Source organism: Oncorhynchus tshawytscha, linkage group LG14 (genome assembly GCF_018296145.1).
Source record: "Oncorhynchus tshawytscha isolate Ot180627B linkage group LG14, Otsh_v2.0, whole genome shotgun sequence".
NCBI lineage: Eukaryota > Metazoa > Chordata > Actinopteri > Salmoniformes > Salmonidae > Oncorhynchus > Oncorhynchus tshawytscha.
Window position 1 is genome coordinate 62,006,344 of NC_056442.1, and position 18,429 is coordinate 62,024,772.

Sequence of the window (18,429 nt, forward strand, 5' to 3'; positions counted from 1 at the left end):
GGGTTAGTGATTAGGGTTAGGTAAGGTGTTAGTGATTAGGCCTAGAGTTAGGCTCTTGGTTTTAGGTAAGGGGTTAGTGGTTAGGCTAGGAGTCCAGTTAGGTTTGGGTTAGGGTTAGGTTAGGGTTAGGTAAGGGGTTAGTGATTAGGGTTAGGAGTTAGGTTCAGCATACAGTGTAGAATTAAGGTTAGGGTAAGGGGTTAGTGATTAGGGGTAGGAGTTAGGTTCAGCATACAGTTTAGAATTAAGGTTAGGGTAAGGGGTTAGTGATTAGGTTAGGAGTTAGGTCCAGCATACAGTTAAGAATTAAGGTTAGGTAAGGGTTAATTATTAGGCCAGGAGTTAGGTCGGGTCAGGGTTAGGGTTAGGCAAGGGGTTAGTGGTTAGGGTAAGGGGTTAGTGATTAGGTTAGGATTTAGGTTCAGCGTAATGTTTAGAATTAGGTTTAGGCAAGGGGCCAGTGATTAGGGTTAGGAGTTAGGTTCGGGTTAGGGGTTAGGTAAGGGGTTAGTGGTTAGGTAAGGGTTAATGATTAGGGTTAGGGTAAGGGGTTAGTGATTAGGGTTAGGAGTTAGGTTTGGGTTAGGGGCAAGGGGTTAGTGGTTAGGGTAAGGGGTTAGTGATTAGGGTTAGGGTAAGGGGTTAGTGATTAGGGTTAGGAGTTAGGTTTGGGGTAGGGTTAGGGTAAGGGTAAGGGGTTAGTGGTTAGGGTAAGGGGTTAGTGATTAGGGTTAGGAGTTAGGTTCGGCGTAAGGTTTAGAATTAGGGTTAGGGAAAGGGGTTAGTGATTAGGGTTAGGAGTTAGTTTTGGGTTAGGGTTAGGGTAAGGGTTAGGAGTTAGGTTTGGGTTAGGGTTAGGGTAAGGGGTTAGTGGTTAGGGTCAGGGGTTAGTGATTAGGGTTAGGAGTTAGGTTCAGCGTAAGGTTTAGAATTAGGGTTAGGGAAAGGGGTTAGTGATTAGGGTTAGGAGTTAGTTTTGGGTTAGGGTTAGGGTAAGGGTTAGGAGTTAGGTTTGGGTTAGGGTTAGGGTAAGGGGTTAGTGGTTAGGGTAAGGGGTTATTGATTAGGGTTAGGGTAAGGGGTTAGTGATTAGGGTTAGGAGTTAGGTTTGGGTTAGGGTAAGGGGTTAGGGTAAGGGGTTAGTGATTAGGGTTAGGAGTTTGGTTTGGGTTAGGTTAGGTAAGGGTTAGTGGTTAGGGTAAGGGGTTAGTGATTAGGGCAGGAGTTAGGTTCAGCGAAGGCCTTAGAATTAGGTTAGGGTAAGGGGTTAGTGATTAGAGTTAGGAGTTAGGTTCAGCGTAAGGTTTAGAATTAAGGTTAGGTAAGGGGTTAGTGATTAGGGTTAGGAGTTAGGTTTGGGTTAGGTTAGGGTTAGGTAAGGGGTTAATGATTAGAGTTAGGAGTTGGGTTAGGGTTAGGTAAGGGGTTAGTGATTAGGGTTAGGAGTTAGGTTCAGCATACGGTTTAGAATTAAGGTTAGGTAAGGGGGCAAGTGATCAGGGTTAGGAGTTCGGTTTGGGTTAGGTTAGGTAAGGGGTTAAAGGTTAGGTTAAGGGGTTAGTGATTAGGTTAGGAGTTAGGTTCAGCATACAGTGTAGAATTAAGGTTAGGGTAAGGGGTTAGTGATTAGGGTTAGGAGTTAGGTTCAGCATACAGTTTAGAATTAAGGTTAGGGTAAGGGGTTAGTGATTAGGGTTAGGAGTTAGGTTCAGCATACAGTTAAGAATTAAGGTTAGGGTAAGGGGTTAATTATTAGGGTTAGGAGTTAGGTTCGGGTCAGGGTTAGGGTTAGGGTAAGGGGTTAGTGGTTAGGGTAAGGGGTTAGTGATTAGGGTTAGGATTTAGGTTCAGCGTAATGTTTAGAATTAGGTTTAGGGTAAGGGGTTAGTGATTAGGGTTAGGAGTTAGGTTCGGGTTAGGGTTAGGGTTAGGGGCAAGGGTTAGTGGTTAGGGTAAGGGGTTAGTGATTAGGCCAGGTAAGGGGTTAGTGATTAGGTTAGGAGTTAGGTTTGGGTTAGGGTTAGGTTAGGTTAGGGTAAGGGGTTAGTGATTAGGGTTAGGAGTTAGGTTCAGCATACAGTTTAGAATTAAGGTTAGGGTAAGGGGTTAGTTATTAGGGTTAGGAGTTAGGTTCGGGTCAGGGTTAGGGTTAGGATAAGGGGTTAGTGGTTAGGGTAAGGGGTTAGTGATTAGGGTTAGGAGTTAGGTTCAGCGTAAGGTTTAGAATTAAGTTTAGGGAAAGGGGTTAATGATTAGAGTTAGGTGTTGGGTTAGGGTTAGGGTAAGGGGTTAGTGATTAGGGTTAGGAGTTAGGTTCAGCATACGGTTTAGAATTAAGGTTAGGGTAAGGGGTTAGTGATTAGGGTTAGGAGTTAGGTTTGGGTTAGGGTTAGGGTAAGGGGTTAGTGGTTAGGGTAAGGGGTTAGTTATTAGGGTTAGGAGTTAGGTTTGGGTTAGGGTTAGGGTAAGGGGTTAGTGGATAGGGTAAGGGGTTAGTGATTAGGGTTAGGAGTTAGGTTCAGCGTAAGGTTTAGAATTAGGGTTAGGGTAAGGGGTTAGTGATTAGGGTTAGAAGTTAGGTTAGGGTTAGGGTAAGGGTTAGGAGTTAGGTTTGGATTAGGGTTAGGGTAAGGGGTTAGTGATTAGGGTTAGGAGTTAGGTTCAGCGTAAGGTTTAGAATTAGGGTAAGGGTAAGGGGTTAGTGATTAGGGTTAGGAGTTAGGTTCAGCGTAAGGTTTAGAATTAGGTTTAGGTAAGGGGTTAGTGGTTAGGGTAAGGGGTTAGTGATTAGGGTTAGGAGTTAGGTTCAGCGTAAGGTTTAGAATTAAGGTTAGGGTAAGGGGTTAGTGATTAGAGTTAGGGGTTAGGTTCAGCGTAAGGTTTAGAATTAAGGTTAGGGTAAGGGGTTAGTGATTAGGGTTAGGAGTTAGGTTCAGCGTAAGGTTTAGAATTAGGTTTAAGGTAAGGGGTTAGTGATTTTAGTTAGGAGTTGGGTTAGGGTTAGGGTAAGGGGTTAGTGATTAGGGTTAGGAGTTAGGTTCAGCATACGGTTTAGAATTAAGGTTAGGGTAAGGGGTTAGTGATTAGGGTTAGGAGTTAGGTTTGGGTTAGGGTTAGGGTAAGGGGTTAGTGGTTAGGGTAAGGGGTTAGTGATTAGGGTTAGGAGTTAGGTTCAGCATACGGTTTAGAATTAAGGTTAGGGTAAGGGGTTAGTGATTAGGGTTAGGAGTTAGGTTTGGGTTAGGGTTAGGTTAGGGTAAGGGGTTAGGTAAGGGGTTAGTGATTAGGGTTAGGAGTTAGGTTTGGATTAGGGTTAGGTAAGGGGTTAGTGGTTAGGTAAGGGGTTAGTGATTAGGTTAGAGTTAGGTTCAGCGTAAGGTTTAGAATTAGGTTAGGGTAAGGGTTAGTGATTAGGTTAGGAGTTAGGTTCAGCATACGGTTTAGAATTAAGGTTAGGGTAAGGGGTTAGTGATTAGGGTTAGGAGTTTGGGTTCGGTTAGGGTTAGGTTAGGTAAGGGGTTAGTGGTTAGGGTAAGGGGTTAATGATTAGGGTTAGGTAAGGGGTTAGTGATTAGGGTTAGGAGTTAGGTTTGGGTTAGGGTAAGGGTTAGTGGTTAGGTAAGTGGGTTAGTGATTAGGTTAGGTAAGGGGTTAGTGATTAGGTTAGGAGTTAGGTTTGGGGTAGGGTTAGGTAAGGGTAAGGGGTTAGTGGTTAGGTAAGTGGTTAGTGATTAGGTTAGGTAAGGGTTAGTGATTAGGTTAAGACTTAGGTTTGGTTTAGGTAAGGGTTAGTGGTTAGGTTAGGAGTTAGGTTTGGGTTAGGGTTAGGGCCAGGGTTAGGGTTAGGTTAGGTAAGGGGTTAGTGGTCAGGTAAGGGGTTAGTGATTAGGTTAGGGTAAGGGGTTAGTGATTAGGTTAGAAGTTAGGTTTGGGTTAGGGTTAGGGTTAGGGTAAGGGGTTAGTGGTTAGGGTAAGGGGTTAGTGATTAGGGTTAGGGTAAGGGGTTAGTGATTAGGTTTAGGAGTTAGGTTTGGGTTAGGGTTGAAGGTTAGGTAAAATAGGGTTAGGGTTAGGGTTAGGGATATTTGATATAAATATATTTTAGATCCCCACGACGATAGAATAACATAATATGTGTTTGGGTGCACGTGCAATGGTGTGTGTGTGTGTGTGTGTGTGCAGGTGGTTAATTAAAAGTGTATTAGCAAAGGGAAACTTGGCTGAGGCAACAGTGGTTAAACAGGGGAGGAGAAACAGGGCAGGAGGAGAAACAGGGCAGGAGGAGAAACAGGGGAGGAGGTAAAACAGGGGAGGAGGAGAAACAGGGGAGGATGAGAAACAGGGCAGGAGGAGAAACAGGGGAGGAGGAGAAACAGGGGAGGAGGAGAAACAGGGGAGGAGACACAGGGGAGGAGGAGAAACAGGGGAGGAGGAGAAACAGGGAGGAGCAACAAGTGAGGAGGAGAAACAGGGGAGGAGGAGAAACAGGGGAGGAGATACAGAGGAGGAGTAGAAACAGGGGAGGAGGTACAGGGGAGGAGAAAGAGGGGAGAGGAGAAACAGGGGAGGAGGAGAAACAGGGAGGAGGAGAAACAGGGGAGGAGGAGAAACAGGGGAGGAGGTACAGGGGAGGAGAAAGAGGGGAGAGGAGAAACAGGGGAGGAGGAGAAACAGGGGAGGAGATACAGAGGAGGAGTAGAAACAGGGGAGGAGGTACAGGGGAGGAGAAAGAGGGGAGAGGAGAAACAGGGGAGGAGAAAGAGGGGAGAGGAGAAACAGGGAGGAGATACAGAGGAGGAGTAGAAACAGGGGAGGAGATACAGAGGAGGAGTAGAAACAGGGGAGGAGGTACAGGGGAGGAGAAAGAGGGGAGAGGAGAAACAGGGGAGGAGAAAGAGGGGAGAGGAGAAACAGGGGAGGAGATACAGAGGAGGAGTAGAAACAGGGGAGGAGATACAGAGGAGGAGTAGAAACAGGGGAGGAGATACAGAGGAGGAGTAGAAACAGGGAGGAGGTACAGGGAGGAGAAAGAGGGGAGAGGAGAAACAGGGGAGGAGAAAGAGGGGAGAGGAGAAACAGGGGAGGAGAAACAGGGGAGGAGGAGAAACAGGGGGAGGAGATACAGAGGAGGAGTAGAAACAGGGGAGGAGGTACAGGGGAGGAGAAAGAGGGGAGAGGAGAAACAGGGGAGGAGAAAGAGGGGAGAGGAGAAACAGGGGAGGAGATACGGAGGAGGAGTAGAAACAGGGGAGGAGATACAGAGGAGGAGTAGAAACAGGGGAGGAGGTACAGAGGAGGAGTAGAAACAGGGGAGGAGATACAGAGGAGGAGTAGAAACAGGGGAGGAGATACAGAGGAGGAGTAGAAACAGGGGAGGAGGTACAGGGGAGGAGAAAGAGGGGAGAGGAGAAACAGGGGAGGAGGAGAAACAGGGGAGGAGATACAGAGGAGGAGGAGAAACAGGGGAGGAAGAGAAACAGGGGAGGAGGAGAAACAGGGGAGGAGGAGAAACAGGGGAGGAGGAGAAACAGGATCTAGTAGAGATAATATTCCAGTCAGTCTGTTTATGGGTCCTAGCCTGGTGTTTCAGTCTGTTTATGAATCCTAGCCTGGTGTTCCAGTCTGTTTATGAATCCTAGCCTGGTGTTCCAGTCTGTTTATTAGTCCTAGCCTGGTGTTCCAGTCTGTTTATTAGTACTAGCCTGGTGTTCCAGTCTGTTTATTAATCCTAGTCTGGTGTTCCAGTCTGTTTATTAATCCTAGTCTGGTGTTCCAGTTTGTTTATTAATCCTAGCCCTGTGTTCCAGTCTGTTTATTAGTCCTAGCCTGGTGTTCAGGTCTGTTTATTAATCCTAGTCTGGTGTTCCAGTCTGTTTATTAGTCTCAGCCTGGTGTTCCAGTCTGTTTATTAATCCTAGTCTGGTGTTCCTGTCTGTTTATTAACCCTGGCCTGGTGTTCCAGTCTGTTTATTAATCCTAGCCTGGTGTTCCAGTCTGTTTATTAGTCCTAGCCTGGTGTTCCAGTCTGTTTATTAATCCTAGTCTGGTGTTCCAGTCTGTTTATTAACCCTAGCCTGGTGTTCCAGTCTGTTTATTAGTACTAGCCTGGTGTTCCAGTCTGTTTATTAATCCTAGTCTGGTGTTCCAGTCTGTTTATTAATCCTAGTCTGGTGTTTCAGTCTGTTTATGAATCCTAGCCTGCTGTTCCAGTCTGTTTATGAATCCTAGCCTGGTGTTCCAGTCTGTTTATTAATCCTAGTCTGGTGTTCCAGTCTGTTTATTAACCACAGCCTGGTGTTCCAGTCTGTATATTAATCCTAGCCTGGTGTTCCAGTCTGTTTATTAGTCCTACACTGGTGTTCCAGTCTGTTTATTAATCCTAGTCTGGTGTTCCCGTCTGTTTATTAACCCCGGCCTGGTGTTCCAGTCTGTTTATTAATCCTAGCCTGGTGTTCCAGTCTGTTTATTAGTCCTATCCTGGTGTTCCAGTCTGTTTATTAATCCTAGTCTGGTGTTCCAGTCTGTTTATTAATCCTAGCCTGGTGTTCCAGTCTGTTTATTAGTCCTAGCCTGGTGTTCCAGTCTGTTTATTAACCCCAGTCGGGTGTTCCAGTCTGTTTATTAGTACTAGCCTGGTGTTCCAATCTGTTTATTAATCCTAGTCTGGTGTTCCTGTCTGTTTATTAACCCCGGCCTGGTGTTCCAGTCTGTTTATTAATCCTAGCCTGGTGTTCCAGTCTGTTTATTAGTCCTATCCTGGTGTTCCAGTCTGTTTATTAATCCTAGTCTGGTGTTCCAGTCTGTTTATTAACCCCGGCCTGGTGTTCCAGTCTGTTTATTAATCCTAGCCTGGTGTTCCAGTCTGTTTATTAGTCCTATCCTGGTGTTCCCGTCTGTTTATTAACCCCGGCCTGGTGTTCCAGTCTGTTTATTAATCCTAGCCTGGTGTTCCAGTCTGTTTATTAGTCCTATCCTGGTGTTCCAGTCTGTTTAGTCATCCTAGCCTGGTGTTCCAGTCTGTTTATTAATCCCAGCCTGGTGTTTAAGTCTGTTTATTAGTCGTAGCCTGGTGTTCCAGTCTTATTCATAAACTCTAGTCTGGTGTTCCAGACTGTCTATTTATTTGCCCTTGTATGGTGGTCCAGTCTCTTTATGAATCAGAGCCTGGTGTTCCAGTCAGTTTATAATCCCTCGTTGGGTGTTCCAGTCTTTTGTTCCAGTCTGCCTGGAAGTAACTTATACATACAGTTAATTCAGAAAATATTCAAACCCCTTGACATTTTCCATTTTGTTATGTTACAGCCTTATTCTAAAATTGATTTAATAAATGTTTTTCCTCATCAATCAACACACAATACCCCGAAATGACAAAGTGAAAACATATATAAAATAGCAAATTTTAAAATTCAGACCCATTGATATGAGTGTAATGTAGACGCAGCGAGTCAAGAATCAAGAACAGGGGGTGGATTTAATAATACAGAAAATATGGAACAATACAAACAAGAGTAGCGTCTGGACATGAGAAACAACTAATACTGTCTGGGGAAAGAACCAAAGGGAGTGACAGATACAGGAGAGGTAATCATAGAAGTGATGGAGTCCAGGTGAGTCTCATGAGGTGCAGGAGCGCGTAACGATGGTGACAGGTGTGTGTAACAATAAGTAAACTGGCGACAATGAGAGCAGAGAGGAGGAGAGGGAGTAGACATGACAGTACCCCCTCCCTGATGCGTGGCTCAGGCCGCAGGACGCCTACCAGAGGAACGGTCCCAATGACCAGGAGCAGGAAGGTCACCTCTGATGAGGCGCGGGAATCTGAAGAGCCAGCTGAGGTGTGGGAACCTGAAGAGCCAGCTGAGGCGCGGGAACCTGAAGAGCCAGCTGAGGCGCGGGAACCTGAAGAGCCAGCTGAGGCGCGGGAGCCTGAAGAGCCAGCTGAGGCGCGGGAACCTGAAGAGCCAGCTGAGGCGCGGGAACCTGTAAACCCGGCTGAGGAACGGGAACCAGTGGAACCGGCTGAGTTGCGGGACCCTGACGAACCTGCTGAGGCACGGGAGCCTGATGAACCGGCTGCGGTAGCGGTAGCCTGACAAACCGGCTTAGGCGCGGGAGCCTGATGAACCGGCTGAGGCGCAGGAGCCTGACGAACAGGCAGAGTTGCGGGAGACTGACGAGCCAGCTGAGGCGCGGGAGACTGACGAACCAGCTGAGGCTTGGCAGCCTGATGGGATGGCTGAGGTATCCCCAGTTGCATTGACAATGGAAGCCTGACGAGCCAACCAAGGCTTGAGAACCTGACGATGCAGGTGAGGCATGGAAGCCTGACGAGCCAGCTGAGGCATCCCCGGTTGCTTCGACAGTGGCCCTTGTACCCGACGTCACCAGCAAAAAAAATAATTATTTAAAAAATCCCTGTTGCTTCCATTTTTTTAGGCTGTATTCTGTAACGCAGACGCTGGGCGTCAGGAATCAAACACAGGGGTGAATTTAATAATACAAAAACATGGAACAATACAAAACAAGAGTAGCGTCTGGACATGAGAAACACAACTAATACTGGCTGGGGAAAGAACCAAAGGGAGTGACAGATACAGGAGAGGTAATCATAGAAGTGATGGAGTCCAGGTGAGTCTCATGAGGCGCAGGAGCGCGTAACGATGGTGACAGGTGTGTGTAACAATAAGTAAACTGGCGACAATGAGAGCAGAGAGGAGGAGAGGGAGTAGTCATGAAAATGAGACTCAAAATTGAGCTTAAGTCAAGCCTGTTTCCTTTGATCATCCTTGAGATGTTTCTACAACTTGATTGGAGTCCAACTGTGGTAAATTAAATTGATTGTACATTATTTGGAAAGGCACATACCTGTCTATATAAGGTCCCACAGTTTATGGCATGTCAGAGCAAAAACCAAGCCCTGAGGTCGAAGGAATTGTCCCTAGAGCTCCGAGACAGGATTGTGTCGAGGCACAGATCTGGGGAAGGGCTCCAAAAAAATTCTGCAGCATTGAAGGTCCCCAAGAACACTGTGGTCTCCATCATTCTTAAATGGAAGAAGTTTGGAACCACCAATACTCTTCCTAGAGCTGGCTGCCCGGCCAAACTGAGCAATGGGGGTAGAAAAGGTCTTGGTCAGGGAGGTGACCAAGAAACCAATGGTCACTGACAGAGCTCCAGAGTTCCTCTGTGGATATGGTATAACCTTCCAGAAGGACAACCATCTCTGCAACACTCCACCAAGAAGGCCTTTATGGCAGAGTGGCCAGATAGAAGCTACTCCTCAGTTAAAGCCACATAACAGCCCGCTTGAAGTTTTCCAAAAGGCACCTAAAGGACTCTCAGCCAATGAGAAACATATATACAGTAGACAGGTGTGTGCCTTTCCAAATCATGTCCAATCATTTGAATGTACCACAGGTGGACAATCAAGTTATAGAAACATCTCAAGGATGATCAATGGAAATAGGATGCACCTGAGCTAAATTCATTGCAAAGAGTCTGAATACATATCTAAATAAGGTATTTTTGTTCCAGTTTTTTGTTGAATACATTTGCTACAATTTCCCATTATGGGGTATTGTGTGTCGATTAATGAGTAAAACAAAATGCTGAAAAATGTAAATGGGTCTGAATACTTTCTGAATACATGGTATATACTGTACATATAAGGTGACCTGGAAGTGACAGTAGGTTCCAGTCCTCCAACAGCCATGCTGTGACTGTATTTGACCAATTGAAACACGCTAGTAATTACAGAAGCACATTAGTTTGATTTGGGCTCAGTGTCTGTCTTACCTGAAGAGGTGAGTACTCTGACCTGGGAGCTGGTTGCTCCCTCTCCCCCCTCACTCACTGCCCGCACCTCAATGATGTATGTGCCCCCCTCAGGGAGAGAGAGGACAGCCGAGGGGGTGATGGTCCTCATTACCTGATGGTGGACACGCCCTTCCTGGCTCAATAACACCTGTAGCAGGACAATAAATAAATCAATTAATTAACGGTGGACAAGCTTATCTCAAGCCCACTCGACACCTGTAGTCGGACACGCAAACAAACAATCAATCAATTAACCAATTCATCAATCAATAAATCGGGTAATTAAACAATAAAATAATTATAAATGTTGGACACACCCCTCCTGACCCAATAACCCCTCCTGACCCAATAACCCCTCCTGACCCAATAACCCCTTCTGACCCAATAACCCCTCCTGACCCAATAACCCCTCCTGACACAATAACCCCTCCTGACCCAATAACCCCTCCAGCAGGACACACCCCTCCTGACACAATAACCCCTCCTGACCCAATAACCCCTCCTGACCCAATAACCCCTCCAGCAGGACACACCCCTCCTGACCCAATAACCCCTCCTGACCCAATAACCCCTCCTAACCCAATAACCCCTTCTGACCCAATAACCCCTCCTGACCCAATAACCCCTCCTGACACAATAACCCCTCCTGACCCAATAACCCCTCCAGCAGGACACACCCCTCCTGACACAATGACCCCTCCTGACCCAATAACCCCTCCTGACCCAATAACCCCTCCAGCAGGACACACCCCTCCTGACCCAATAACCCCTCCTGACACAATAACCCCTCCTGACCCAATAACACCTCCAGCAGGACACACCCCTCCTGACACAATAACCCCTCCTGACCCAATAACCCCTCCTGACCCAATAACCCCTCCTGACCCAATAACTCCTCCAGCAGGACACACCCCTCCTGACCCAATAACCCCTCCTGACCCAATAACCCCTCCAGCAGGACACACCCCTCCTGACACAATAACCCCTCCTGACCCAATAACCCCTCCTGACCCAATAACCCCTCCAGGAGGACACACCCCTCCTGACACAATAACCCCTCCTGAACCAATAACCCCTCCAGCAGGACACACCCCTCCTGACCCAATAACCACTCCTGACCCAATAACCCCTCCAGCAGGACACACCCCTCCTGACACAATAACCCCTCCTGACCCAATAACCCCTCCTGACCCAATAACCCCTCCAGCAGGACACACCCCTCCTGACACAATAACCCCTCCTGACCCAATAACCCCTCCAGCAGGACACACCCCTCCTGACACAATAACCCCTCCTGACCCAATAACCCCTCCTGAGCCAATAACCCCTCCTGACACCAATAACCCCTCCAGTAGGACACACCCCTCCTGACCCAATAACCCCTCCTGAGCCAATAACCCCTCCTGACCCAATAACCCCTCCAGCAGGACACACCCTCCTGACACAATAACCCCTCCTGACCCAATAACCCCTCCTGACCCAATAACCCCTCCAGCAGGACACACCCCTCCTGACCCATTAACCCCTCCTGACCCAATAACCCCTCCTGACCCAATAACCCCTCCTGAGCCAATAACCCCTCCTGACACCAATAACCCCTCCAGCAGGACACACCCCTCCTGACCCAATAACCACTCCTGACCCAATAACCCCTCCAGCAGGACACACCCCTCCTGACACAATAACCCCTCCTGACCCAATAACCCCTCCTGACCCAATAACCCCTCCAGCAAGACACACCCCTCCTGACACAATAACCCCTCCTGACCCAATAACCCCTCCTGAGCCAATAACCCCTCCTGACACCAATAACCCCTCCAGTAGGACACACCCCTCCTGACCCAATAACCCCTCCTGAGCCAATAACCCCTCCTGACCCAATAACCCCTCCAGCAGGACACACCCCTCCTGACACAATAACCCCTCCTGACCCAATAACCCCTCCTGACCCAATAACCCCTCCAGCAGGACACACCCCTCCTGACCCATTAACCCCTCCCGACCCAATAACCCCTCCTGACCCAATAACCCCTCCTGAGCCAATAACCCCTCCTGACACCAATAACCCCTCTAGTAGGACACACCCCTCCTGACCCAATAACCCCTCCTGAGCCAATAACCCCTCCTGAGCCAATAACCCCTCCTGACCCAATAACCCCTCCTGACCCAATAACCCCTCCAGCAGGACACACCCCTCCTGACCCAATAACCCCTCCTGACCCAATAACCCCTCCTGACCCAATAACCCCTCCAGCAGGACACACCCCTCCTGACACAATAACCCCTCCTGACACAATAACCCCTCCAGCAGGACACACCCCTCCTGACACAATAACCCCTCCTGACCCAATAACCCCTCCAGTAGGACACACCCCTCCTGACCCATTAACCCCTCCTGACCCAATAATCCCTCCTGACCCATTAACCCCTCCTGACCCAATAACCCCTCCTGACCCATTAACCCCTCCTGACCCAATAACCGCTCCTGACCCAATAACCCCTCCTGACCCAATAACCCCTCCAGTAGGACACACCCCTCCTGACCCATTAACCCCTCCTGACCCAATAATCCCTCCTGACCCATTAACCCCTCCTGACCCAATAACCCCTCCTGACCCATTAACCCCTCCTGACACCAATAACCCCTCTAGTAGGACACACCCCTCCTGACCCAATAACCCCTCCTGAGCCAATAACCCCTCCTGACCCAATAACCCCTCCTGACCCAATAACCCCTCCTGACCCAATAACCCCTCTAGTAGGACACACCCCTCCTGACACAATAACCTCTCCTGACCCAATAACCCCTCCTGACCCAATAACCCCTCCAGCAGGACACACCCCTCCTGACCCAATAACCCCTCCTGACCCAATAACCCCTCCTAACCCAATAACCCCTTCTGACCCAATAACCCCTCCTGACCCAATAACCCCTCCTGACACAATAACCCCTCCTGACCCAATAACCCCTCCAGCAGGACACACCCCTCCTGACACAATGACCCCTCCTGACCCAATAACCCCTCCTGACCCAATAACCCCTCCAGCAGGACACACCCCTCCTGACCCAATAACCCCTCCTGACACAATAACCCCTCCTGACCCAATAACACCTCCAGCAGGACACACCCCTCCTGACACAATAACCCCTCCTGACCCAATAACCCCTCCAGCAGGACACACCCCTCCTGACACAATAACCCCTCCTGACCCAATAACCCCTCCAGTAGGACACACCCCTCCTGACCCATTAACCCCTCCTGACCCAATAATCCCTCCTGACCCATTAACCCCTCCTGACCCAATAACCCCTCCTGACCCATTAACCCCTCCTGACCCAATAACCGCTCCTGACCCAATAACCCCTCCTGACCCAATAACCCCTCCAGTAGGACACACCCCTCCTGACCCATTAACCCCTCCTGACCCAATAATCCCTCCTGACCCATTAACCCCTCCTGACCCAATAACCCCTCCTGACCCATTAACCCCTCCTGACACCAATAACCCCTCTAGTAGGACACACCCCTCCTGACCCAATAACCCCTCCTGAGCCAATAACCCCTCCTGACCCAATAACCCCTCCTGACCCAATAACCCCTCCTGACCCAATAACCCCTCTAGTAGGACACACCCCTCCTGACACAATAACCTCTCCTGACCCAATAACCCCTCCTGACCCAATAACCCCTCCAGCAGGACACACCCTCCTGACCCAATAACCCCTCCTGACCCAATAACCCCTCCTAACCCAATAACCCCTTCTGACCCAATAACCCCTCCTGACCCAATAACCCCTCCTGACACAATAACCCCTCCTGACCCAATAACCCCTCCAGCAGGACACACCCCTCCTGACACAATGACCCCTCCTGACCCAATAACCCCTCCTGACCCAATAACCCCTCCAGCAGGACACACCCCTCCTGACCCAATAACCCCTCCTGACACAATAACCCCTCCTGACCCAATAACACCTCCAGCAGGACACACCCCTCCTGACACAATAACCCCTCCTGACCCAATAACCCCTCCTGACCCAATAACCCCTCCTGACCCAATAACTCCTCCAGCAGGACACACCCCTCCTGACCCAATAACCCCTCCTGACCCAATAACCCCTCCTGACCCAATAACCCTCCAGCAGGACACACCCCTCCTGACACAATAACCCCTCCTGACCCAATAACCCCTCCTGACCCAATAACCCCTCCAGGAGGACACACCCCTCCTGACACAATAACCCCTCCTGAACCAATAACCCCTCCAGCAGGACACACCCCTCCTGACCCAATAACCACTCCTGACCCAATAACCCCTCCAGCAGGACACACCCCTCCTGACACAATAACCCCTCCTGACCCAATAACCCCTCCTGACCCAATAACCCCTCCAGCAGGACACACCCCTCCTGACACAATAACCCCTCCTGACCCAATAACCCCTCCAGCAGGACACACCCCTCCTGACACAATAACCCCTCCTGACCCAATAACCCCTCCTGAGCCAATAACCCCTCCTGACACCAATAACCCCTCCAGTAGGACACACCCCTCCTGACCCAATAACCCCTCCTGAGCCAATAACCCCTCCTGACCCAATAACCCCTCCAGCAGGACACACCCCTCCTGACACAATAACCCCTCCTGACCCAATAACCCCTCCTGACCCAATAACCCCTCCAGCAGGACACACCCCTCCTGACCCATTAACCCCTCCTGACCCAATAACCCCTCCTGACCCAATAACCCCTCCTGAGCCAATAACCCCTCCTGACACCAATAACCCCTCCAGCAGGACACACCCCTCCTGACCCAATAACCACTCCTGACCCAATAACCCCTCCAGCAGGACACACCCCTCCTGACACAATAACCCCTCCTGACCCAATAACCCCTCCTGACCCAATAACCCCTCCAGCAGGACACACCCCTCCTGACACAATAACCCCTCCTGACCCAATAACCCCTCCTGAGCCAATAACCCCTCCTGACACCAATAACCCCTCCAGTAGGACACACCCCTCCTGACCCAATAACCCCTCCTGAGCCAATAAACCCTCCTGACCCAATAACCCCTCCAGCAGGACACACCCCTCCTGACACAATAACCCCTCCTGACCCAATAACCCCTCCTGACCCAATAACCCCTCCAGCAGGACACACCCCTCCTGACCCATTAACCCCTCCTGACCCAATAACCCCTCCTGACCCAATAACCCCTCCTGAGCCAATAACCCCTCCTGACACCAATAACCCCTCTAGTAGGACACACCCCTCCTGACCCAATAACCCCTCCTGAGCCAATAACCCCTCCTGAGCCAATAACCCCTCCTGACCCAATAACCCCTCCTGACCCAATAACCCCTCCAGCAGGACACACCCCTCCTGACCCAATAACCCCTCCTGACCCAATAACCCCTCCTGACCCAATAACCCCTCCAGCAGGACACACCCCTCCTGACACAATAACCCCTCCTGACCCAATAACCCCTCCAGTAGGACACACCCCTCCTGACCCATTAACCCCTCCTGACCCAATAATCCCTCCTGACCCATTAACCCCTCCTGACCCAATAACCCCTCCTGACCCATTAACCCCTCCTGACCCAATAACCGCTCCTGACCCAATAACCCCTCCTGACCCAATAACCCCTCCAGTAGGACACACCCCTCCTGACCCATTAACCCCTCCTGACCCAATAATCCCTCCTGACCCATTAACCCCTCCTGACCCAATAACCCCTCCTGACCCATTAACCCCTCCTGACACCAATAACCCCTCTAGTAGGACACACCCCTCCTGACCCAATAACCCCTCCTGAGCCAATAACCCCTCCTGACCCAATAACCCCTCCTGACACAATAACCCCTCCTGACCCAATAACCCCTCTAGTAGGACACACCCCTCCTGACCCAATAACCCCTCCTGACCCAATAACCCCTCCTGACACCAATAACCCCTCTAGTAGGACACACCCCTCCTGACCCAATAACCCCTCCTGACCCAATAACCCCTCCTGACACCAATAACCCCTCTAGTAGGACACACCCCTCCTGACCCAATAACCCCTCCTGACCCATTAACCCCTCCTGACCCAATAACCCCTCCTGACACAATAACCCCTCCTGAGCCAATACCCCCTCCAGTTGGACACAAACAACAATATGGTTGAGACTGCTGATATCATATATCTAAATGAATGACTTTATTTGTGAGTAAAGAACGTCTATTTCTTCCGAGTTTGACGACTCCTATCTTTATAAGAGTTGAGCACAACATCTCCAGTTGTGAATATAACCTTGGTTCCATGATGAGGAGAATACATTACACAAGATAACAGAGAAAGAAAAGCCCTATGTTTCTACAGACACTGTCTTATTCCTGCAGCCACATACACAATGTTTCAGCTGCAATAGCCTTCCTATTGTTGTATACATGTTAGCTATGTTAATTCAGTGGGTCACTCTGCCAGAACTAATAATACATAAACGTGTGCTGGGCCTGTGGTTACTGGCTCCAGAGTGGTAATGGTGTTGGCTAAAGGCAGATTGTCTGTGTCTGGATAGTTTATGTATAAGGTGTATTCTACCAGGTAAGATGACTGAGAAGTTGACAACACATTCTCGTTTACAGCAACAATCAAAGGGAAAGTAGCAGGGAAGATGAGAGGGGTTGGATGAATAAGCTGGGGTTGATTAGGCGATAGCGCCCACAACAGTACGGCATTGGTTGAAGCTAGGGCCAATAGTATGGCATTGGTTGAAAGGAGGGCTAATAAATAGCATTGGCTGAAGCTAGGGCCAAAAGTAGGACATTGGTTGAAGCTAGAGCATTGGTTGAAGCTAGGGCCAATAGAAGGGCATTGGTTGAAGCTAGAGCATTGGTTGAAGCTAGGGCCAATAGAAGGGCAGTGGTTGAAGCTAGAGCATTGCATTGGTTGAAGCTAGGGCCAATAGTATGGCATTGGTTGAAGCTAGGGCATTGGTTGAAGCTAGAGCATTGGTTGAAGCTAGGGCCAATAGAAGGGCATTGGTTGAAGCTAGAGCATTGCATTGGTTGAAGCTAGGGCTAATAGTAAGGCATTTGTTGAAGCTAGGGCATTGGTTGAAGCTATGGCCAATAGAATTGCATTGGTTGAAGCTATGGCCAATAGAAGGGCATTGGTTGAAGCTAGAGCATTGCATTGGTTGAAGCTAGGGCCAATAGAAGGGCATTGGTTGAAGCTAGAGCATTGCATTGGTTGAAGCTAGAGCATTGCATTGGCTGAAGCTAGGGCCAAAAGTAGGGCATTGGTTGAAGCTAGAGCATTGGTTGAAGCTAGGGCCAATAGAAGGGCATTGGTTGAAGCTATGGCCAATAGAATTGCATTGGTTGAAGATAGGGCCAATAGTAGGGCATTGGTTGAAGCTATGGCCAATATAATTGCATTGGTTGAAGCTAGGGCCAGAGTATGGCATTGGTTGAAGCTAGGGCCAATAGTTGGGCATTCGTTGAAGGTAGGGCATTGGTTGAAGCTAGGGCTAATGGTATGGCATTGGTTGAAGCTAGGGCAATAGCAAGGCATTGGTTGAAGGTTGGGCAAATAATATGGCATTGGTGGACGCTATGGCTAATAGTATGGCATTGGTTGAAGCTAGGTCATTGCTTCAAGCTAGAGCTAATAGTAGGGCATTGGTTGAAACTAGGGTATTGGTTGAAGCTTGGGCCAATAGTAGGGCATTTGTTGAAGCTAGGGCTAATGGTATGACATTGGTGGAAGCTGGGGTAATGGTATGGCATTGGTTGAAGCTAGGGCCAATAGTAGGGCATTGTTTGAAGCTAGGGTATTGGTTGAATCTTGGGCCAATATTAGGGCATTGTTTGAAGTTAAGGCATTGATTGAAAATTGTGCCAATTGTATGTCATTGGTTGAAGCTATGGCTAATAGCATGGCATTGGTTGAAGCTAGTGCTATTATTATGGCATTTTATTTAACCTTTATTTTTATGTAGGCAAGTCAGTTAAGAACAAATTCTTATTTTCAATGACGGCCTAGGAACAGTGGGTTAACTGCCTTGTTCAGGAGCCGAAAAACATATTTTTTTCCTTGACAGCTCTGGGATTTAATCTTGCAACATTTTGGTTACTAGTCCAACACTAGGCTACCTGCCGCCCCAGGTTAGTTGAAGCTAGGGCCAATAGTATGGCATTGGTTGAAGATAGGGCCAATAGTATGGCATTGGTTGAAGCTAGGGCCAATAGTATGGCATTGGTTGAAGATAGGGCCAATAGTATGGCATTGGTTGAAGCTACGGTTAAAAAATAAAAATATCCCTACCATCAAATCTAATCCAATTTGACACCAATGTCAAATCAACGTGATTGGAAGCACACAACAAACTCTCCACCTCTCATCATGAGCCGTCCAGTCATTACCGAGAAAAACACACCCAATTTTTTAAATGGTAGTTCTCAATTGAGTTCTCAGAGTATTTACTATGCCAACCTAACGTTAGCTGAAATTCTAGACGTTGGATTAAACTGAGACTATAAAAAAGTATCAAATGCAACCTTTGTTTAATTAGGCAAGTCAGTTACAAATTATTATTTACAATTTCAGCCTACTGGGGA